General features: G+C 42.4%; 2 protein-coding genes across 2 annotated transcripts in view; both read right to left on the bottom strand.

Moving 5' to 3' along the window:
* The window catches only part of LOC306940285 (CD209 antigen-like protein A), a gene marked incomplete at its 5' end in the record, with an annotated part of 342,118 nt that overhangs the window by 91,345 nt on the left and 225,846 nt on the right, over positions 1 to 24,927 (bottom strand). The gene's annotated exons all lie outside the window — the stretch shown is intronic.
* Positions 9,091 to 24,927, bottom strand: part of LOC306939895 (uncharacterized protein) — a 355,389-nt gene continuing 339,552 nt past the window's right edge. The window contains exon 5 of the mRNA XM_079524695.1: positions 9,091 to 9,106. The gene's annotated coding sequence lies outside the window, so the exon portion shown is untranslated. The remainder of the gene's footprint in view (positions 9,107 to 24,927) is intronic.

Raw genomic sequence — 24,927 nt, forward strand, 5'->3', positions numbered from 1 at the left:
AGAGTCCAAAACTACATTTGTTTCACTTTTATTTTCAGTGTGATGAAATGGCGTCTGCCAGCAGTCTCCTGTCTGAAGAGCGTGCGTGCGCTCGCTGTGCGTGCGTGCGTGTGCACATCGTCCGTGCGTGCGTGCGCGTGTTGAGTGATAGTAAATTAGGTCGTTAGCGTACGTACTTAATGACACAGTAAAAGAATCAATAATGTTTAGAGGGAAGAACGGTCTGGTTGAAGTGAACATAATTTACGGTGGGATCATGTGCGGGCAGCTGGGCTGTTATAGCTTTATGATGGGAGTCGTAAAGAACGGCCTTAATAACACTACTTTACTCGACACGTAAATTTACTGCCGTAACACCGAGCTGACGTGCAGGAATGCAGGTATGTGTGTGAGAATCTCTCTCTGTCACCCCGTGGAGAGATGAAAGTAAAAATATCAGTTAGCCCATTTTGACCTGAGGACGATTCTACAAATGCCTTCTAAATCCTGACAGTTTTCTATGTTTCTATGTCAGTCGTTCTCAAACATTTTCATGTCAAGGACCCCCAAGATTAATATGTAATTGGCCGCCGACCCCCTATGTAGTTCCAGGGACCCCCCTCCCAGAAGCAAAGATTTGAGTTAAAAACTTTGGCTCTGAAAGAATATATATATTCAAAGATTTGCGCCACATTTTCACGATTTTTCAAAATACAAGCTTGTAGCGCGGCACTCTGTGCCTTGCTACGAGCTTGTAGATCTGCTAATTTTCAACAGCTAAAGCATAACATAATGCTTTTAAAACACCAAAAGGGGTTCCCGCCCAGAACGAGTTAAGCACATGAACCCCAGCCTCCCTATTCTGGGCCCAAGCTTTGGTGAGAACTGCAGAACAGCTTCTGTAGAGATCCAGTGGCTGATTTTCAACATTATTTGGTGTAGAGGAAATATACTATGGGACCAAATATACAGCCCTGGGGGACCCCGAGGTTTATGTGGTTGAGCAATTTGGATTTATTGATTTGATATCCCTTCTTTTTTTTGCCGTGTGCGTGTGTGTGTGTGTGTGTGTGTGTGTGTGTGTGTGTGTGTGTGTGTGTGTGTGTGTGTGTGTGTGTGTGTGTGTGTGTGTGTGTGTGTGTGTGTGTGTGTGTGTGCGTGCGTGTGTATATACAGTACATGTGTGTACACTCTTTACAGTAACTGTAACATTACCTTTATTTTCCCCCACAGGATAATAAAGTTATTTATCTTTAACATTTTAAAACATACAAATTCAATATGTGAGTAGCACAGTACATATCTAAAGACATCTTTTTTTTTTTTAAAGATATTTTTTTGCGGCTTACGCCTTGTATTGGTTTTTGAAGGGACAGACAGTAGGCTGACAGGAAACGGGAGAGAGATGGGGGAAGACATGCAGTAAAGGCCGTGTCGGGCTCGGGAGTCGAACCCGCGGCACACTGCGACTGGATTACCAGTCGGGTGCCCAGACGGTTACGCCACCGCCTGGGCCATCTAAAGACATCTTAATCTGACTCCTCCTGCCTGCATCTGGGCTCTCTCAAGCAGAAACGATGAACCCGGAAGCAGCGAGACAAAAGTCTGATATCTCCATGATAATTTCGAGTTGTAGGTCTTGTTAGGTCTTAACAGCTCTAAGGTATATTAATGACAGTAAAATGTTGAAAACGGGTGGTTTTCCCCTTTAATGATTTTTTTCATAATTACAGTTCTAGGAAACACAGAATGGGGGGACTTTTTATTATTTTCACACAACAGCTCTAAGGTATATTAATGACAGTAAAATGTTGAAAACGGGTGGTTTTCCCCTTTAATGATTTTTTTCATAATTACAGTTCTAGGAAACACAGAATGGGGGGACGTTTTTATTATTTTCACACAACAGCTCTAAGGTATATTAATGACAGTAAAATGTTGAAAACGGGTGGTTTTCCCCTTTAATGAGTTTTTTCATAATTACAGTTCTAGGAAACACAGAATGGGGGGACTTTTTTATTATTTTCACACAACAGCTCTAAGGTATATTAATGACAGTAAAATGTTGAAAACGGGTGGTTTTCCCCTTTAATGAGTTTTTTCATAATTACAGTTCTAGGAAACACAGAATGGGGGGACTTTTTTATTATTTTCAGCTCTAAGGTATATTAATGACATAGTAAAATGTTGAAAATGAGTGGAATGCCCCTTTAAATAAAAAACATTTTTTGATTACAAAAAAAAAGAGACTGGTTATTATGGGATGCTTTTACGTAATACACAGAGCGTGTGAAATAACACGGAAGTCTGTTCTGTACTGAGACAAGCGACTAAGTCAAGCAGTGTTGGTTCTTCTGACGTTCAATCGTGTGTGCGTGTCAGTCTTTTACACACAACACAACCGGTCTGGCGTTGATCCCGCCTCTAGCGGCCGCATATCGCTTCTGGTCGGAACTGGTTCGGAGTGCATCGTCTCTGCCACGAGAGAGACCAGATGGGAAGCAGGAGGAGGAACTCACTACTGCCACCATCTGGCGGGGTCAGGTTGGGTTGCTCCAGCAAGGCCGATTATATCGTTCATATAATCCTATAGGCCCCAAAAACATTTTGCTGCCTTTAGAAGGAATTCGTAGAATCGGCCTCATGCAGGTCTTAATCCATTGAGACCTGGAACGCATCCATGTCACGTTAGCGTTAGCGTTTTAAACATTATGTTATAATTTAGCTATTGAAAAATAGCAGATCTACAAGCTCATAGCGCGCCACCGAGTGGCGCGCTATGAACTTGTAGGTCTGCTATTTTTTAAAAATCGTTAAAATGTGCCTCAAATCTTTCCGAAAATTGTCATGATTTAGAAAACTTTTTTTTTTTTAATTTCGACGTCAGGCCTGAATGGGTTAATGGGTTAAAGGACCACTTCACCACTTTTCAACCTATCTTCATATAATAGGTCCTCACTAATAATCATGATAAAATGGCACCATTCTTTTCTACTCAGTCTGTGCTTTTTTGCAATTTCTTTTAGATTTTCATTATCGTGAGAACGGTGGCTTCCATTTTCGCATTGCAACATTTCAGGACTAGAAAGCCTGTAGTTTCTATTAGGTTGTATTCCCCATCGATGATGTCACTGGAAGACGGTTTCTGAACTGCCCACAGCCCTCCTATGAGACACAGACCGAGTAGAAAAAAAAAATTGCGCCATTTTTTCATGATTATTAGTGAGGACCTATTATATGAAGATAGGTTGAAAAGTGGTGAAGTGGTCCTTTAACGACTTAAACCCTCTATATTCTTCGTAAAACGGAAGCCAAAAATATACAGTTTACAGCTTGCAATACAGATCTACAAGCTCACAACGCGTCGCATTGCAGCGCGTTGTGAGCTTGTAGATCGTCCATTTTTTGGCCAGTAACCTGAGCCTATGTTGTTATAGTTCACGGCAGCAAACTCAACACGCACGCACGCACGCACGCACGCACGCACGCACGCACGCACGCACGCACGCACGCACGCACACGCGCGCGCGCACACGCACACGCACACGCACACACACAGAGAGAGTAAGGAGTGCATGAATCAGACACACTTTTGATGACATCATGCGTTCATAAGACTAAACCTTCTTGTGACCTTTGACCTCGTGGCTCATTAAATCACACACAGAACAGAACAGAACACGATGCCAGCTGCAGTTCTTCAGACTAAACAACCTCAGTGTTTCTCGTCTGACATTTATATTCACAGTAGCCTAAGAAGAAGTGCTCTGTTTTTTAAGTAGCATTACCACAGTGCTGAAATGCTTACTAGAGAGGGTATGACGCGTTTTGAGCTTGTAGATCTGATATTTTTGCTACTTTTGTTTGACAGAGAAGTAGGGTGTTAATTGGTATGCCGACATAATATAATTATGCAACATGGCCTTAATTCTGGAGTGAGTGTGGAACTACAGTGGCTCTCTGGAGTGAGTGTGGAACTATAGTGGCCCTCTGGAGTGAGTGTGGAACTATAGCGGCCCTCTGGAGTGAGTGTGGAACTATAGCGGCCCTCTGGAGTGAGTGTGGAACTATAGCGGCCCTCTGGAGTGAGTGTGGAACTATAGTGGCCCTCTGGAGTGAGTGTGGAACTATAGCGGACCTCTGGAGTGAGTGTGGAACTATAGCGGCCCTCTGGAGTGAGTGTGGAACTATAGTGGCCCTCTGGAGTGAGTGTGGAACTATAGCGGCCCTCTGGAGTGAGTGTGGAACTATAGTGGCCCTCTGGAGTGAGTGTGGAACTATAGTGGCCCTCTGGGAGTGAGTGTGGAACTATAGTGGCCCTCTGGAGTGAGTGTGGAACTATAGTGGCCCTCTGGAGTGAGTGTGGAACTATAGTGGCCCTCTGGAGTGAGTGTGGAACTATAGTGGCCCTCTGGAGTGAGTGTGGAACTATAGTGGCCCTCTGGGAGTGAGTGTGGAACTATAGTGGCCCTCTGGAGTGAGTGTGGAACTATAGTGGCCCTCTGGAGTGAGTGTGGAACTATAGTGGCCCTCTGGAGTGAGTGTGGAACTATAGTGGCCCTCTGGAGTGAGTGTGAATGTGAGTGTGACTGCACTGTTGTGACAAATAGAGAGCTGAGGCGACAGCCGGCAGATGGAAATGATGATCTAATGAATATTATAGTGAGGGCCAATTATGTGAAGGTTGAAAATGATCCTTTATAATACTCTGTCCATCCTGACTCATCCACATAGTTCTCTGCTCAGTGGGTTGACCAATCGATTCTCTGCTCAGTGGGTTGACCAATAGAGTCTCTGCTCAGTGGGTTGACCAATCGATTCTCTGCTCAGTGGGTTGACCAATCGATTCTCTGCTCAGTGGGTTGACCAATCGAGTCTCTGCTCCAGTGGGTTGACCAATCGAGTCTCTGCTCAGCGGGTTGACCAATCGATTCTCTGCTCAGAGGGTTGACCAATCGAGTCTCTGCTCAGTGGGTTGACCAATCGATTCTCTGCTCAGTGGGTTGACCAATCGAGTCTCTGCTCAGCGGGTTGACCAATCGATTCTCTGCTCAGTGGGTTGACCAATCGATTCTCTGCTCAGTGGGTTGACCAATCGAGTCTCTGCTCCAGTGGGTTGACCAATAGAGTCTCTGCTCAGTGGGTTGACCAATCGATTCTCTGCTCAGTGGGTTGACCAATCGATTCTCTGCTCAGTGGGTTGACCAATCGAGTCTCTGCTCCAGTGGGTTGACCAATCGAGTCTCTGCTCAGCGGGTTGACCAATCGATTCTCTGCTCAGAGGGTTGACCAATCGAGTCTCTGCTCAGTGGGTTGACCAATCGATTCTCTGCTCAGTGGGTTGACCAATCGATTCTCTGCTCAGTGGGTTGACCAATCGAGTCTCTGCTCAGTGGGTTGACCAATCGAGTCTCTGCTCAGTGGGTTGACCAATCGATTCTCTGCTCAGTGGGTTGACCAATCGAGTCTCTGCTCAGTGGGTTGGCCAATCGAGTCTCTGCTCAGTGGGTTGACCAATCGATAGACGAACAGTCATAGCACATCATAGTACATATGTATAGCATAGTATAGTATATATGTATAGTTAATATGTATAGTGTCATATATAGATATGTTCTAGTTACGTTCTTAGCTTACGCATGTTTCTTGATAAATGCATTTTATATATGTGATGTATTCCCCTACTTTTGTTCCTGCCTAATGTAAATCGCTCTGGATTAAGAGCGTCTGCTAAATGCCTGAATTGTAAATTGTAAATTGTACGATGACGTGCTATATATGAGCTTGTAGATCTGCTGTTTTTCAATAGCCAAAGTATAAAGTGACAGAGAGGTTTTCATTAGGCTAGATGTATCAGCAGGGTTAAAGGGATATGCTGTATAGTTCACACCCATCTTTCTATCCATTACTCGCCTCACGGAGAATTCAATTCATGGATATGTTTTGCGGCTTTGTCACATTCCTAAGCCAATAACTTGATGACCAGCTGCAGTGGTTCCCTATGGAGACACAAAGAGTCTCCTTCGTGTCTCCTATACCGGAAGCGCAGGAATGTGAAGGAAAAAAATCACACCCGTGTGAAGTGAGGGGCGCTCTTATCATCGTCTTATTCCGGCCAATCACAATTTGCGTCCTCACCTTCGCCATCAATGTTTGTGTTAAACGCGATGTTTGTGTTTACACAAACACTCAAAATGGTCCATTCATTGCACTCTGTGCCGCGCTATGAGCTTGTAGATCTGCTATTCTTCGATGCATAAAAACGGAAAAAAACAATATAAAAAATGTGTTTCTAAACTACAATGTTGGGATGTGTGGATGAGAATGATGTAGACAGAGTACGTATAGGTTGAGGAGAGGAGAAGAGCATATGTTTATCTACGGTTAAAGTTTATCCTGGTGAACTGTGTGATGAAATGAAAACATATTTATATTAGAGATGGGATTTATGGCTCTTTGAAGGGAGCTGGATCTCTGGGATCCGTTCCTTTCAAAGAGTCGTTCAAAAGACTGGCTCTTTTGAACGACGTTCCCGATGGGTGGGGGGGGGGGGCAAAAAAGAAAAAAAACTCTGTCTGCCCAGTGTCCCCCCAGTGCCTCCCCAGTACCTCCCCAATATCTGCCCTAGTGACTCCCCAGTGCCTCCCCAGTGTCTCCCCAGTGCCCAGTGTCCCCCCCAGTGTATCCTGCTTATGGCGCCAGCTTGCTCATGACCGGCCCTGGTTGAAACCCCCCTGCCCCCCTCCTCCTCTAAAAAGGAACGGCTCCCTACTGTGAACCGGATCCCATCGTTCCTTTCAAAGAGCCGTTCAAATGATCCGACTCGTTCACGAACGTCACATCTCTAATTTATATTTCCTCTCATTAGCAGCAGCTTGATTGGTTGTATCTCTGTCATTTGGGTTTAGATTAAATGATACTGTGCAAAACAAGTAGCCGATTCTACTGTATGAATTATATCTGTGTGTACAGATGGATGTTCATCACTTTGACATGTATTATATATATATAATTATGAATTATATCTGTGTGTACAGATGGATGTTCATCACTTTGACATGTATTATATATATATAATTAGTGTGGTTGCCCTAAAGGGCAACCAGACTATTGTAATTGTAACACTTTATTTCTATTATTTCGCTAGAGTAACCCTAAACTTTGTAGTACTACTCCTCCTACAGTTTTGACTGTACGCACTTGAGCCATATCTCAAATTGACCGGAAAAATCGGGAGTGGTGTGCTTGCTCGTTTCTAAGAGAAATGTTGTATAGTTTAATTGATATTCATTTATTCGTGCATTAAATGTCCCCATTGACATGAATGGGAAAATGCGAAAAATCACGTTCAAGTATTTTTTCCTCGGAGACCGTAAGGACTATAGTTACAAAACTTGGAGGGATAATTCGTAATACTTACTAAAATTAATTCACCTATAATTATATCGGTCGGCCTCATGGTGGCGCTATAACAGCCCACTTTACGTTTTGGCTTATAACTCTTGAACCGTAGGTAGTAAATTCAAAATTCCTTTCTCCCTGTATTCCTTGGGCCATGACGCATCTCCCCATATAGGCCACGCCCATTTGCGTCAGGATAGATTTTCCGCCATTTTGATTTTTCTTCAAAACACACCTTTATTTTCTATTTCTACAGATTTTGTCCGAATCTCACAGAAATCGGTACACATGATCTCTGGACCTATCGGACCGCGTTTCAATTTTTTTCAGATTTTTTGATTTTTTTTTGTCCGTATCGTTCGGCCTTAATCGTCGTCCGACGTTAGTGGGAGGGGCCTATTTTACAAAAAATGCCTAAAGTCACGAACGGAATGTCCAATCCATCCCAAATTTGAATCAGATGTCGCGGGTGGTTTAATCAACCAAAAGCCAAAAGCGATTCCATTTTCATCCATAGGGGGCGCCGCAAATGCGAGAAATGTAACCGTTTCTTGCAGAAAAATGTTTTTTGGGGGGATAAATCCCATCCGAATTACTTACGCATGATCGCAGGGGTGACGCGACATTGTAATTGGCTGGCAATATCAGTGGGAGGGGCATATGTAAGCCACTGCGGCAACCACACTTTGCAATTTTTTAAAATTGCGACCTTTCTAGTTCTTTTTACTGGAGTAACCTTTATTTTGAAACGCTACTCCTCCCACAGTTTTGACTGTACGCACTTGAGCCATATCTCAAATTGACCGGAAAAATCGGGAATGGTGTGCTTGCTCGTTTCTAAGAGAAATATTGTATAGTTTAATTGATATTAATTTATTAGTGAATAAAATTTCCCCATTGACATGAATGGGAAAATTCGAAAAATCACGTTCAAGTATTTTTTCCTCGGAGACCGTAAGGGCTATAGTTACAAAACTTGGAGGGATAATTCGTAATACTTACTAAAATTAATTAACTTATAATTACATCGGTCGGCCTCATGGTGGCGCTATAACAGCCCACTTTACCTTTTGGCTTATAACTCTTGAACCGTAGGTCGTAAATTCAAAATTCCTTTCTCCCTGTATTCCATGGACCATGACGCATCTCCCCATATAGGCCACGCCCATTTGCGTCAGGATAGATTTTCCGCCATTTTGAATTTTCTTCAAAACACACTTTTATTTTCTGATTCTACAGATTTGGTCCGAATCTCACAGAAATCGGTACACATGATCTCTGGACCTATCGGACCGCGTTTAATTTTTTTTCAGATTTTTTGAATTTTTTTTGTCCGTATCGTTCGGCCTTAATCGTCGTCCGAAGTTAGCGGGAGGGGCCTATTTTACAAAAAATGCCTAAAATCACGAACGGAATGTCCAATCCATCCCAAATTTGAATCAGATGTCGTGGGTGGTTTAATCAACCAAAAGCCAAAAGCGATTATATTTTCATCCATAGGGGGCGCCGCAAAAGCGAAAAATGTAACCGTTTCTTGCAGAAAAATTATTTTTGGGGGGATAAATCCCCTCCGAATTACTTACGCATGACCGCAGGGGTGAGCCATTGTAATTGGCTGGCAATATCAGTGGGAGGGGCATATGTAAGCCACTGCGGCAACCACACTTTGCAATTTTTTAAAATTGCGACATTTCTAGTTGTAACACTTTCTTTTTACTGGAGTAACCTTTTTTTTGAAACACTACTCCTCCCACAGTTTTAACTGTACGCACTTGACCCATATGTCAAATTGACCGGAAAAATCGGAAATGGTGTGCTTGCTCATTGCTAAGAGAAATACTGTATAGTTTAATTGATATTAATTTATTAGTGAATTAAATTTCCCATTGACATGAATGGGAAAATGCGAAAAATCACGTTCAAGTATTTCTTCCTCAAGGACCGTAAGGGCTATAGTTACAAAACTTGGAGGGATAATTCGTAATACTTACTAAAATTAATTAACTTATAATTACATCGGTCGGCCTCATGGTGGCGCTATAACAGCCCACTTTACGTTTTGGCTTATAACTCTTGAACCGTAGGTCGTAAATTCAAAATTCCTTTCTCACTGGATTCCTTGGGCCATGACGCATCTCCCCATATAGGCCACGCCCATTTGCGTCATGATAGATTTTCCGCCATTTTGAATTTTCTCCAAAACACACTTATTGCTCCTACTCCTACAGATTTTGTCCAAATCTCACAAAAGATTGTACACATAATCTCTGGACCTTTCCGATGAAGACACCACAGGCGGAATTTTGATAGTGCGTATCGTTCGGCCGTAATCGGCTTCCGAAGTTAGTGGGATGGGCCTATTTTACAAAAAATGCCATAAATCCCGAACGAAATGTCCGATCCATCCCAAATTTGAATCACATGTCGCGGGTGGTTAAATCAACCAAGTAACAAAAGCAATTCCATTTTCATCCATAGGGGGCGCCGCAAATGCGAGAAATGTAACCGTTTGTCGCAAAAACATGATTTTTGGGGGATAAATCCCCTCCAAATGACTTACGCATGATCGCAGGTGTGACGCGACATTGTAATTGGCTGGCAATATCAGTGGGAGGGGCATATGTGAGCCACTGCGGCAACCACACTTTGCAATTTTTTAAAATTGCAACCTTTCTAGTTATGAATTATATCTGTGTGTGTGTACAGACTCGTCCATCACTTTGACATGTTTTTACTTGAGCCATCATCGTGCTTAACCTCTTGAACACATGAAGCGTCCGAGTTCTGGAAAATAGCCGATATCCAGATGGGATGTTTGAGATTTGCTGTTGTGTGTGACGCGACGGGGAAGAAACGACCTTGGGTCACATAAAGCATTTACTTAAAGGCTTCTAAATCCTAACATTGTTCTGAAAAACCCATGTTTCTATGTCAGTGGGTGCTCAACCTTTTTCATGTCAAGGACCCCCAGAATTATCTGTATTGGGCCACGGACCCCCATCTCAAAATATGTAGTTCCAGGGACCCCCCCCCCCCCCCCCCAGAAGCCAATATTTCAGTTTAAATGTTCGCTCTGAAATATATATTCAAAGATGTGCGCCACATTTTTTACGATTTTTCTAAAATAGCAGACCTACAAGCTCGTAGCGCGCCACTCGGTGGCGCGCTACGAGCTTGTAGGTCTGCTATTTTTCAATAGCTAAAGTAAAACATAGTGCTTATAACACCAAAAGGGGTTCCCGCCCAGAATGGGTTAAGTATACAGTATACTTTGCAACACATTTTGGAACTGCTTACTTTAAGCGAAACAAATCTCAGTCAGTACTTCTGACTGAAACAAATCTCAGTCAGTACTTCTGACTGAAACAAATCTCAGTCAGTACTTCTGACTGAAACAAATCTCAGTCAGTACTTCTGACTGAAACAAATCTCAGTCAGTACTTCTGACTGAAACAAATCTCAGTCAGTACTTCTGACTGAAACAAATCTCAGTCAGTACTTCTGACTGAAACAAATCTCAGTCAGTACTTCTGACTGAAACAAATCTCAGTCAGTACTTCTGACTGAAACAAATCTCAGTCAGTACTGACTGAAACAAATCTCAGTCAGTACTTCTGGCCTGAAGAATCTTTCTTCTTCACCGAAACTGCAGCCAAACACACTGTTGTGATTTTGATTGCGTTTCAGATTCAGGACAAGGACAACGCTGAACGCAAACGCCAGCTTTCCAGACAAAACAAACCAATTCAAGGACCCTTATCGTTAAGCTTCAAAGCAACAACATTGAGTGTAAACAGGGTTGGTTATCGTGGCGTGAACGACTGAACGTTATCGACCTCCCTGCGGGTCTAGCATCGATGTGTGAATCCTAGCAATGTGTTCATAATTATAACTCTTTTCATATCCGAGAGCCTCCCACCAGTGTATCTGAAGAGTGTACAATGCATGCATGTTACTAACAAGACTCTGTATGAGGGAATACCTCAAGGGTGAGCCAGAAAATAGCAGCCAGGAGAATGAGACAAGCAGGACACTTTAGTTCCAAAGAGACAAGCAGGACACTTTAGTGCCAAAGAGACAAGCAGGACACTTTAGTTCCAAAGAGACAAGCAGGACACTTTAGTTCCAAAGAGACAAGCAGGACACTTTAGTTCCAAAGAGACAAGCAGGACACTTTAGTGCCAAAGAGACAAGCAGGACACTTTAGTGCCAAAGAGACAAGCAGGACACTTTAGTGCCAAAGAGACAAGCAGGACACTTTAGTTCCAAAGAGACAAGCAGGACACTTTAGTGCCAAAGAGACAAGCAGGACACTTTAGTGCCAAAGAGACAAGCAGGACACTTTAGTGCCAAAGAGACAAGCAGGACACTTTAGTTCCAAAGAGACAAGCAGGACACTTTAGTGCCAAAGAGACAAGCAGGACACTTTAGTTCCAAAGAGACAAGCAGGACACTTTAGTGCCAAAGAGACAAGCAGGACACTTTAGTGCCAAAGAGACAAGCAGGACACTTTAGTTCCAAAGAGACAAGCAGGACACTTTAGTTCCAAAGAGACAAGCAGGAAACTTTAGTGCCAAAGAGACAAGCAGGACACTTTAGTTCCAAAGAGACAAGCAGGACACTTTAGTTCCAAAGAGACAAGCAGGACACTTTAGTTCCAAAGAGACAAGCAGGACACTTTAGTTCCAAAGAGACAAGCAGGACACTTTAGTGCCAAAGAGACAAGCAGGACACTTTAGTGCCAAAGAGACAAGCAGGACACTTTAGTGCCAAAGAGACAAGCAGGACACTTTAGTGCCAAAGAGACAAGCAGGACACTTTAGTGCCAAAGAGACAAGCAGGACACTTTAGTTCCAAAGAGACAAGCAGGACACTTTAGTTCCAAAGAGACAAGCAGGACACTTTAGTGCCAAAGAGACAAGCAGGACACTTTAGTTCCAAAGAGACAAGCAGGACACTTTAGTTCCAAAGAGACAAGCAGGACACTTTAGTGCCAAAGAGACAAGCAGGACACTTTAGTTCCAAAGAGACAAGCAGGACACTTTAGTTCCAAAGAGACAAGCAGGACACTTTAGTTCCAAAGAGACAAGCAGGACACTTTAGTGCCAAAGAGACAAGCAGGACACTTTAGTTCCAAAGAGACAAGCAGGACACTTTAGTGCCAAAGAGACAAGCAGGACACTTTAGTTCCAAAGAGACAAGCAGGACACTTTAGTTCCAAAGAGACAAGCAGGACACTTTAGTTCCAAAGAGACAAGCAGGACACTTTAGTTCCAAAGAGACAAGCAGGACACTTTAGTTCCAAAGAGACAAGCAGGACACTTTAGTTCCAAAGAGACAAGCAGGACACTTTAGTTCCAAAGAGACAAGCAGGACACTTTAGTGCCAAAGAGACAAGCAGGACACTTTAGTGCCAAAGAGACAAGCAGGACACTTTAGTTCCAAAGAGACAAGCAGGACACTTTAGTTCCAAAGAGACAAGCAGGACACTTTAGTTCCAAAGAGACAAGCAGGACACTTTAGTTCCAAAGAGACAAGCAGGACACTTTAGTGCCAAAGAGACAAGCAGGACACTTTAGTGCCAAAGAGACAAGCAGGACACTTTAGTTCCAAAGAGACAAGCAGGACACTTTAGTTCCAAAGAGACAAGCAGGACACTTTAGTTCCAAAGAGACAAGCAGGACACTTTAGTGCCAAAGAGACAAGCAGGACACTTTAGTGCCAAAGAGACAAGCAGGACACTTTAGTGCCAAAGAGACAAGCAGGACACTTTAGTGCCAAAGAGACAAGCAGGACACTTTAGTTCCAAAGAGACAAGCAGGACACTTTAGTGCCAAAGAGACAAGCAGGACACTTTAGTTCCAAAGAGACAAGCAGGACACTTTAGTTCCAAAGAGACAAGCAGGACACTTTAGTGCCAAAGACATCAAGAACGTCATGCCAGCATGTCAGCAAATTGGTCCGTGGATGTACATGTGTACTCAAGAACGCTGCAGGAGCGCAAAGTATACCAACCAACTGGCCGTATGTGCAAAAATATTGAAACTCTAGTGAATGTGAGCTGTCATTAGTTTTTGACACTCTGTCTGTAGTGAAGACACACGTGGATTGTGTGGGTTTGAAATGTATTTCATGAATCATAAACGTCTACTACGTTTAATTCACATACAAAGTCTGGTCCACTGCTTGTACTGTGAATCAGGAAGTGAGGAATTAATACATCACCGCACGCACGCACGCACGCACGCGCGCGCACACGCACGCACGCACGCACGCACGCACGCACGCACGCACGCACGCACGCACGCACGCACGCACACACACACACACACACACACACACACACACACACACAGTGCACGGTTGACTAATGGGTATTGGTGAACCGCTGTGAAGAATGAAGGTCATTTCCTGTATTGTCATCAATACATAATGAGTCATTCAGGACACATGCACTGTCACATGCACTGTCACATGCACTGTCACATGCACTGCTGCATCCACACAGTTCAATGGTCCATTTGTAACTCTGTGTGTGTGTGTGTAGCGTGCAGATCTAACCAAATGGACCCTTTACAGTTCCATTTTGCACCGTTATGCAGTGCTGTGTAAAGTAAACCCTTTTTGGTGTTTTAAAGGGATAGGCCACGCAGTAAAAGTAAATTAATCCACAAAACTAACGTCATTTGTATTGTTGACCTATTTCTAAAATATTAGTGCAACTTCCGTTCTTTTTTTTACCCCTCTATCACACAGAACTATGTTTTTTGTGTCCATATCACTACGCCCAAAAAATAGTTCCATGTGATGGAGGGGTCAAAGTTGAACGAAAGTCGCGCTAATATTTTAGAAATAGGTCAACAATACAAATTACGTTCGTTTTGTGGATTCATTTACTTTTACTGCGTGGCCCCAGTGCCCCCCACAAAATGACCGGAACTACTTAATATTGACCAAAACCAGAGCAGAACTCCCACCATGGGACTCGGGCAATCAATTAATACAGTTGCAACCACTATATTAATGGCAAGTATTTCATACAACTTAAGTTCAAAAAATCTGAACTATCCCTTTAAGCATTATGTTATGCTTTAGCTATAGCTGTTGAAAAATAGCAGATCTACAAGCTCATAGCACGGCACTCGGTCAATATGTTGGATTCATGTTAATGTGTATTTTCAGAATGTCTGCATGGAAGCATTGAAACCCTCAATACTTTTAAAACTTGGAGATCTGCTACTTTGTTGGCTAGGGAAAGAGATTCTAGGGATCAAGGGATTCTAGGGAGCACTTAATGTGGCCCTCAGGTTAATATCCGAACATTGATATATTATTGATTTCAGCTGATTACTAGTATTAAAATGTTAGTCTTTTTTATGTCCAATGTATTTGTATTTAGTTCATAACTAAATGCATTTGAAATTAATTACAAGGTTACTTTTCAGGATTCCAATTCAAAAATAGCAAAAATAGCTGATCTACAAGCTCAAAACGCGCCGCACTGCGACGCATTTTGAGCTTGTAGATCGGCTATTTTTTTAACAGTAATATGAAATGTGGCACCTCTGGAGTGAGGGTGGAAATATAGTGGCCCTCTCCATCGTCAAAGTTGCCCACCCACCACCATGCACTAGACCAAAGGTATGTCCCTCTGGGCAGAGGGAGATATTAGACTTTTGAGGCCATCAGGCAGATCGAGGCTCTGAGCCACAGCTCTGCTACATTTGCCCAGAGCCATATAATAGAAGAGTTGCGTTATTTTTTTTTTTTTTTTTTTTTTTTTTTTTTTTTTTCAATTTTAAGGTTTTTTATTAAGCATAGTAGAGGGGTTTGGACAGGGAAAAATGCAGTACATGTGATATGTTATGCTTCTTTTTCTTTTATATAACAAAACAAAACAAAACAAAACAAAACAAAACAAAACAAGACAAGACAAGACGAAAACAACCCCCCACCCTCCCACTTGGAACTTTGACACCTTCTCCTTTCACCTTGTAGGTTTTTTTTTTTTTTTTAATAAAGTAAATAGTAGCAATAGCCAGCACAGAGAAGTAGAAAAGAGAGAGAAATAGACAGAAGTGAATAGTGACTCCATGATGTTGTAGGAGAGAGTGGTTGAAAGAGATAAGGGGTACTGCTGTTTATTTTGGAAGTAGATAGGAAGAAAGAAAGAAAGTAGGAGAGGAAAGGAATGAAAGGGTCAAGAGGGGAGTGAGGTTGGTGTGCAGAGTAGGAGGGGAACATCGTGGTTCATAACAAATGGCCTATGGGGTGTTCGAAAGACTTGACAGATTCTCGAGATAGGTTATTGTCGGACCCCAGGAGGAGGCGAATCCTCCTGGAGAGCAACGTAGATCGTATTTAATTTTCTCGAGATTCAGGAATAACATGGCATCTTTCAGCCAGTGGTCTGATTTAGGGGGAAGTGAAGATTTCCAGTCTAGGAGGATTCTCCTTCGAGCGAGTAATGATAGGAAGGCTATACAGTTATGAACCTTTTTGTTACACTTAATATTGTTAGAGAGTACACCAAAAATTGCCACTTCAGGACAGGGAAGTAAGGGTATACTAAACATTTCTGATAAGGATCGAAATATGGCAGTCCAGTATTGTATTAATTGAGGGCATGACCAGAACATGTGTGTTAAGTTAGCTGGGGATAAGTGGCATCTATCACACTTGTCGTCAACACTGGTATACATTCTAGCTAGTTTAGCTTTGCAATAATGAGAGCGGTGTAGAATTTTAAGTTGGATTAAGTTTAGCCTGGCACATGAGGTACTGCTATTTACCTGAGTAAGGGCGTTACTCCACGTCTCATCCGTTATGGTTTCACCCAGCTCCCCTTCCCAGCCTGATTTGGTTCTATTGAGAGAGGTGGTCCTTAAATTAGAAATAATGTTATAGATATAAGACAAAAGGCCTTTTACTTGTAACGGGGCATCTAAGATGGATTCAGTTCCAGATTTGGAGGAGATGTTAGGAAAAGAAGGATTGTGTGACTGGACGAAGTGACGGATCTGGAAGTATCTAAACAAATGAGAGTTGGGTAAATTGAATTTGGATGCCAGTTCCCTGAAGTTAGCAAAAATACCGTTGACATAAAGATCCTCCAGTCTAACGAGTCCTGATCTAGACCACAGAGAGTAAGTTGGGTCTGACATTGCAGGAGTGAACAGGTGGTTATTACGTATCGGGCTATAGGGAGAAAGTTCTCTGAGGTTGAATGAGGATCTGAATTGGGACCATATTTTCAAGGTGTTCCTAACGATAGGGTTGGAGGTATAGCGGTTCTGGGAAAGGGGTAAATTGGATGTAATAAGAGCCAATAGAGATGTGCCCAAGCATGAACTGGCTTCATTTTGGCACCAGTCCAAATCAGGGTTGTGAATCCAACTGACCAACTTAGATATATTAGCAGCCCAGTAATAGTACTTAAAGTTGGGGAGGGCAAGTCCCCCATCAGGTCTGGATCTTTGTAGGTATTCTTTTTTAATTCTCTGAGATTTACCTCCCCATATAAATGATAACATGAGTTTGTCCAGGTTACGGAAAAAATACACAGGTATAAATATTGGCAATGCTTGGAATAAGTACACGAAACGGGGTAGGACATTCATCTTTATACTATTCACTCTACCTGCCAAGGATATATTCATGATCTTCCATCTATCTAGGTCCAGTTTAAGTTTTTCAACAAGAGGTAAAAAATTATCCGTAAACAAGGAATTTGTAGTCTTACGGATGTGAATTCCAAGATAGCGGAAACCAATTTCTGTTACCCGAAAGGGCAGGGAATCATTGGGTATTTGACGAGCCAGGCAGTTCACTGGGAAGCATTCACTTTTATTAAAATTTAACTTATAGCCTGAAAAAGAGCCAAATCTGTTCAGAAGTTCGATGATCTTTGGGACATTACAAACTGGATCAGATAGGTATAGCAGTAGATCATCAGCGTATAGCGAAAGTTTATATTCTGTTCCCCATCTGTGAATACCTTGTATAAAGGTTGGCGATTTGAGTGCAATCGAGAGGGGCTCGATTGCGAGTGCGAACAGCAGGGGGCTTGCAGGGCAGCCCTGTCTACAGCCTCTTGAGAGAGTGAACATCTGGGATTTCATCCCATTTGTGACCACTGAAGCCTTAGGCGAGGAATAAAGGAGTGAAATCAACGATATGAAGATAGGACCAAAGCCAAAGTTCTTGAGGATCTCCAATAGGTAGCCCCACTCGACCCTATCAAATGCCTTCTCCGCGTCCAGGGAGACCACTACCTCCGGGGTCTCCAAGGACGCGGGAGAGTGGATGACATTGAGGAGGCGGCGGATGTTAGAGGAGGAGTGGCGGTCCCTGATGAAGCCTGTTTGGTCAGTTGAAATGATGTCTGGTACCACTATCTCCAACCGTGATGTTAAGGTTTTTGCGAGTATTTTATAATCTGTGTTTAGGAGCGAAATGGGGCGATATGAGTTACAGTTCAATGGGTCTTTGTCTGGTTTCAAAAGGAGAGAGATTGATGCTTCTGTGAGTGTTTGTGGAAGAGACCCCTGGTCCAGAGAGTCAACAATCATGTCCAGTAGAAGTGGAGCCAATTTGTTGGAAAATAATTTATAGAATTCAATTGGGTAACCGTCTGGGCCAGGGGACTTACCATTTTGCATTGCTGAAATAGAGTCCATTATCTCACTCAACTGTAGCGGTTGTTCTATAGATTCACGCTTTGTGGAATGAAGGGTCGGAAATCGGAGATCCCCAAGAAAGTTCAGCATGTCTGTATTGTCCGCTGGAGATTCAGAGGAGTATAAATTAGAGTAAAAGTTTTTAAATGAGTCATTAATCTCTGAAGGAATAACTGTGCATGCGTTGGATGGTGTCTTAATCTGAGAAATATTTCTTGATGCAATCTCCTTTTTAAGCTGGTGTGCTAATAAGCGACTGGCTTTCTCTCCGTGTTCGTAGATAAGACCTCGTGAGCGCAGTAAAAGTTTCTCCGTTTCCTCTGTAGTGAGTAAGTTATACTGCATTTGTGCATTCAACCTGTCTTTGTAAAGCTCAGGTGAGGGTGAAGCTGAATATTCGTTGTCAAGTTTTGTAATACGTTCCAATAGGTGGACCTGTTGTTGTCTTTTTAATTTATTGTGCTTTGAGCAATAAGATATTATTTCGCCTCTTATTACAGCTTTCAAAGTTTCCCATAATAAAGATGGAGATACAGAGTCTGATTTATTATTTAAAATAAATTCATCAATTTTATTTGAAATGAATGAGCAGAAATTGGGATCGTTTAAAAGTAGAGGGCTTAGCTTCCAAGGAGGACGTGGCTTATGCAAATTTGAGAAGTTTAAATCAAGCAGTAAGGGGGCGTGGTCTGAAATGACAATTGCTGAGTATTCAGTATTCTTGACTGAGGGTAGGAGGAGTTTATCAATAAAGAAGTAATCAATCCTAGTAAAGGACTTGTGTGCATTAGAGAAAAAGGAAAAACATTTTTTATTTGGAAATTGAAATCGCCATGGGTCAACGCAACCCATTAAGTTCATAAATGTGGATATTGTTTTAGCCATTTTAGTGAGGGGTCTTCTCTTTGAACTAGATCTATCGAGAGATTGGTTAATTGTACAGTTTAAGTCGCCACCGAGGATCAAACGATAAGAGTTCAAATCGGGTAATAAAGAGATTACCTTGTCCATAAAGGCCTCGTCATCCCAGTTGGGCGCATATATGTTAACTAGAAGTACCGGGGTGTTACAAAGACATCCTGAGACTATAACAAAGCGGCCATAGGGGTCAGTAATAATATCTTTTGGGGTAAATTGGATCTTTTTGTGGATTAGAATGGCAGTGCCCCTTGTCTTTGAATCAAAATTGGAGTGATACATTTGACCAACCCAATGTGTTTTTAATCTAATATGGTCTTTCTTGGTCAGGTGTGTCTCTTGTAAGAAAGCTATCTCAGTTTGAAGGTGCTTCAAGTGTGAGAGAATGCGTCCTCTTTTAACTGGTCCATTCATCCCCCCTGTGTTCCAACAAGTGAATCTCAAGGTATCCCCTCCCACTCGCACACCTTTGTTTGAAATATTAGCCATAAGCTAGACTGGTAGAGGATAGGTAAACTGGTTCGAGGCATGAAAAAAGACAGAAAGAAGAGAAAGATAGGAAAGAGAAGTGCTTAGAGAAGTCATGTTTTATATTCAAAGTAGGCCATATTGGTAATGCTATATATACCAAATGGTGAAGTGTAGGGTCAACCAAATGGTGAAGTGTAGGGTCAAAGTTCCCCCCCCCCAAAAACGTAAAACATATACCCAGACAAACATAACATTTTAAACAAACTAAACAACACTAAACCTGACATAACTAAAAACATCCCTATTCCTAAGCCTGTCTTCTCAACTAAGACTAGCTGCAGGACCCTATATACTATACTATCCCGCCCCATTTTCTGACAGTTCAACTTCTAATCGTCGGCTTATACTGTAACTTTAGTAGTGGACCCATTTAAACATATTAATACAGTAGTCGGGGAGTCAATCTGAGAGAAATAAATAAATAAACAACCAAAATAATAGTAATAATAGTGATAAGAGTAACAACAATGACAACAACATAGTAAAGAGGGTACATGATGCGGCACAGTTGATCTCAAGGGGAAATTAAATCATAAAAGTAGGAAGATAATAATAATGCTTAGATGATTAGGTATTTGAGTTAAGCAACCATCAAGCGGTTGAACCCCTGGCTATAGAAAGATGAATGAGTGAAATGTTTCTCTATACCTATTATGGTATAGAACTAATACTAATAATAGTAACAATCTCTATTGTCACCATTATTGATGTCACCATCATCGTTACTATGAAAGTTCTCTGGTTCATTTTTAGTAGTCATTATCACCCTCCTTATCATCTAATCCTAATTAACATAATTATTCCCCTCACTGCGGTTTAATACTGGTAAGAACACAAAATAAATAACCAAGTGATCAAATAAACACCATAGTCGTCCCAAAAGGTAGTAAGAATAATAATTTCATTTAAAACCATAGTGGTTATTATTCTATCTCAGAATATGTTCACATTTCTGCAGTTTTGTAGTTTCCCTGGAAATGTGTAATTTGCCAATTATATCTTATCTTAATCCCTCCTCTCCCCCCTCCCACCCCATGCATGCCAAACAGTTGGACAAACCTTAATGTTGGTTAAATAAATATTTTCGGTTTCAATATCTTTTGTTTAGAAACAAAGTGCAAGATAGAGAGGAGGAGAAGAGAAGGTGAAAAACAAGCAAGTCAAATAAACAAACAGAAAGTGCATTATTATTATTATTATTAGGGCGTTCTTTAGTGTTAGGTAATTAGACAAAAAAAATAAAAAAAAAATAAAGAGAAGATAATTATTTCACTAACTGATCCACAAGCTCACAACACGGCGCGGAGCGTCATGTCGTGTGCCCGTAGATCAGCACCCTTGTTGTATAGGCTATAGCCTTGTTGAAAATACAGCACACAGAAAAAGGCAACTACTACTACTACAAAAAAAGAAAAGATTGCATTGCCGTGACCGTCTCTTATAAACAAAGCAAGTTAACACGTCTCCATTGTACAAATTATTTTGCCAGTCTAGGTCTGGTTATTATTCCTTTATCTGATTAAATCATATACACACAGCGCATCAAGCCGCTCATTCAGTTAATAGTTCAACCAGCACGTCACGTGCGTCAGTGGTTGGGACCGCCCGTCACTCTTAATTTGGTCTAGAATAATAAAATCAAATAAGATTTAATAGTAAAAAGACGGGCAGACAGAGGGTACAGCACAAAGCATTATAGGAATATCGGAACACGCTGTTTTGTAAGACTTTGTCAGCGCATAGTTGTTTATCTATTGTGCTTTTGTGTCCTTTTATTTTGAGGGCCGTAGTAGGCTATATACTATAGGTCCGCGTTTATTAGCCTTCTGATCTGGCCAGCCTGTGATCTGTGCTGCTGTTCTGTTCATTATGAGGGTTTATTCAATAATCACAGTCTCTTTCATAAATAATATCTCCCCGTTCAAGTGAATAGCCTAGACGCAGTCTACCTTACGTCCTCAGTAGAAGGGAGCTCCCTTGGAGAGTTGGAGTAGTCTCACCATTACGCGTGTTGCGCTCCGTCTTCAGCCTCGGATGACACGGCGGGTTCGTCGTCCCCAGCTTCAGCGGGGGGGGCAAGCTCACCAACATAGTCTTCAGCCGGCGGCGCTGGGCCGTAGCTCTGAGCAGGCCGTATCACAGCTTCATAGAAAGTGTCGGCCTCGTCGGGGCTCGTGAATGTTGTCGTCTCTCCATTAAATGTGACGAGGAGCTGTGACGGTTGTCTAAATCCGTTTTTTACGTTGGCGTTGTAGAGCTTTTTTCTTATATCCTTGAACCTGGTTCTTCTCTTGTTTTCTTCCGCCGTCTCATCCGCGTAGATCCTCACCTTCATCCCACGGAAATTAACGGCACCTTTCTGCCTGGAGATTTGTACCACAGCTTTTTTTACTTGGAGCCGCTGCATTCTGACAATCATGGTTCTGCTGCCCTTGGTTTTTTCCGCTCCAACCCTGTGCGCAATCTCGACGAGAGGCTCGCCAGGTAAGTCAGCTGCCTTAAATGCCTCCTTAAAAAAGTCAGACATAAATTCAGTAGGATTTCCCTTCTCGATACCATTCTTCAATCCAACCACACGCACATTGAATCTTCTGCTGTACATCTCCAGTCGTTCAAGCTTGTCTCGAAGTTTATCATTTTCTTCCTGGAGTGTAGTGTTGGACCCCTCCAGGTTCGACACCCGTCCGTCCACGTTGGAAATAGCGTCCTCCACTTCGCTGAGTTTCTCTTTACATGTCGTGACTGCGTCTTCAACAGCTTGTAGTTGAGGTCGAATGTTCTCTATTGCAGTGCCGACTTCTTCTCGAATCATTGTGCGCAGTGTAGGTAGTTCAGCTTGGTGTTCTTCTCTTAATACAGTCCGTATTAGATCTGCCAGGTCTGCTTTGTTTAGTGGGGCCGTCATTTCAACGGTGCGGCTTCTGAGTGTTATTCTTGTGTAAACAATCCTCAGTGCGTCTTTCTTAGCTGGCATTACCCACTACAGATAGTTTATCTAATTTAGCCGATGTATTGGTGTATGTTCCGACGATTAGAATAGTTTTAATTCATTTTCGTATTGTTTGTCAGGGGCTGTCTGACACGCGTCCTCACTCCATGAACCGGAAGCAGTCCGTCTTTGAGTTGCGTTATTGAGGGGGCACAGAACAGCCCGGTCACGTGATCCCGGAAGCGCTCGGGCGCACAGCTGCGCTCTCATGGAGAGCCTGATTAGGGACCCCAGGCTGTCCCTAATCAGGCTCTCCGTCTTTTTAGCAAATCTAGAACTTCCTGTTTGAGAGCTAGCAAATTTAAGACATCCGGTTGCTTTCAGAATAAAAGTGTAGTAAATTAAATAATTATTACATTACATTATTAGTATTATTATTACATTACAGTTATGGTGAAGACACACATTATGTTTCTGTGTAAAAATAAGTAATTAAATAACGTAAAAAAGTTGTAAACTGTATGCCTTTTTCTTTCCATTGAAAGTGTACACTGTTATATTAGCAATGATTAATTAAAAGGTATTTAAATTTGCTAGCTCTCAAAAGTTCTAGATTTGCCAAAAAGACGAAGCCATGTGGATCCATGCAGTCTGTCAACATCTGGCGCAGGAACTGTCCCTAATCGGCGTCCCCAGTAGGAGTGCCTTCACCTGTGGGGACAGGCCAGGTTGGGTGATGAGCTCCAGTGAGTATTTAGACTGTGCCTTGTTGTGTTTGTTCAGTGCTGGATCTGAAGTTAGTGTCAGGTTTTATGTTCAGTGTAAACTATGTGTACTTCTGTTATCCTGTGTCTTTTACCAAGTAAAGTCAAGTTTATGTGATCTTCTTCTCCTGCCTTAAATTTGTTTGAGTTCTGAGTTTGAGTTCCTGCACTTTGGGTTCTAATTAACACCTGCTTACCGTGACAATGGTAGTACATCAAATACATAAAACTAGTTATCAGGAATCATAAGCTTAAAAACCACGTGAAATATATAATATATAATGACATAACACACTAAACTGTAGGCGCTAAAAAAAACAAAACAAAAAAAATGGAAAAGGAAAAACATTTCCAATCCCCTGTAGTAACTCCAAGGACCCCCCCCCCGTCTTCAACGGGGGGTCCAGGACCCCCCGTTGAAGACCCATGACCTGCCCTAGACTAATTAGCCAGCTGTCTGGATCTGCATGCACTGACCTGGTTTAGCTCGGGCTGATTGTAATTAGTCGTACATCGCTTATTGATTAGAACGCCCTGCCTGCCTCGCTGCATGCATGCGCGCCGCGCACGCACCTCTCTGTCTGTCTCTGGTGTAGCCACGTCATGTATGGTGTGTCTGTCTCTGGTGTAGCCACGTCATGTATGGTGTGTCTGTCTCTGGTGTAGCCACGTTATGTATGGTGTGTCTGTTTAGCTTATAGTTTAATGTTTTAAACTTTTAAATTATTGAATGTAAATGTCACTGCCCTTTCTTTTTATATTAGAATAATGGCCACCCACCTTCTGGACTGACACTGACTGGAACATGTACAACGAAGGAATCATGGAGCTGATGGATTAAGGACGAGTCGACCAACTTGAAGCTCTCTCTCTCTCTCTCTCTCTCTCTGACCAGTGGAGGATATAATATGGTACATGGATGGGTTCTGGACGGAGAGTTCTGCTGACGTGGATGACAGCTTCCATGTGGTGTAAGGAGCGTTAAGGTAAGACATTTTTGTATGTAAATTGTCTTGTTCTTTGTGTTTATGTCAAATGTGTGTATATGTGTTCTGCATACTTGGCTGCTGGGGCGCAAGACACATTTCAGTGTGAACTGACAATAAAGTACTAACTCATATCATATCATATCATATCATATCATATCATATCATATCATATCATATCATATCATATCATATCATATCATATCATATCATATCATACCTAAAAGGTGCATGAGCATATAAGGCATACCAGCAGGGCCCTGGGGCAGGCCACCATGTTGGGGACTGCCCAGAAGTCCGAATCTAACTCCCCTACGTGGTCGGTTAAGACTGAGGTTAGGGTTAGTGACCTACGTGGTCGGTTAAGACTGAGGTTAGGGTTAGTGGCCTACGTGGTCGGTTAAGACTGAAGTTAGGGTTAGTGGCCTACGTGGTCGGTTAAGACTGAGGTTAGGGTTAGTGACCTACGTGGCCGGTTAAGACTGAGGTTAGGGGTTAGTGACCTACGTGGCCGGTTAAGACTGAGGTTAGGGTTAGTGACCTACGTGGTCGGTTAAGACTGAGGTTAGGGTTAGTGACCTACGTGGCCGGTTAAGACTGAGGTTAGGGGTTAGTGACCTACGTGGCCGGTTAAGACTGAGGTTAGGGTTAGTGACCTATGTGGTCGGTTAAGACTGAGGTTAGGGTTAGTGACCTACGTGGCCGGTTAAGGCTGAGGTTAGGGTTAGTGACCTACGTGG

This window comes from Electrona antarctica (genome assembly GCF_951216825.1).
Source record: "Electrona antarctica genome assembly, chromosome: 16".
Lineage (NCBI taxonomy): Eukaryota > Metazoa > Chordata > Actinopteri > Myctophiformes > Myctophidae > Electrona > Electrona antarctica.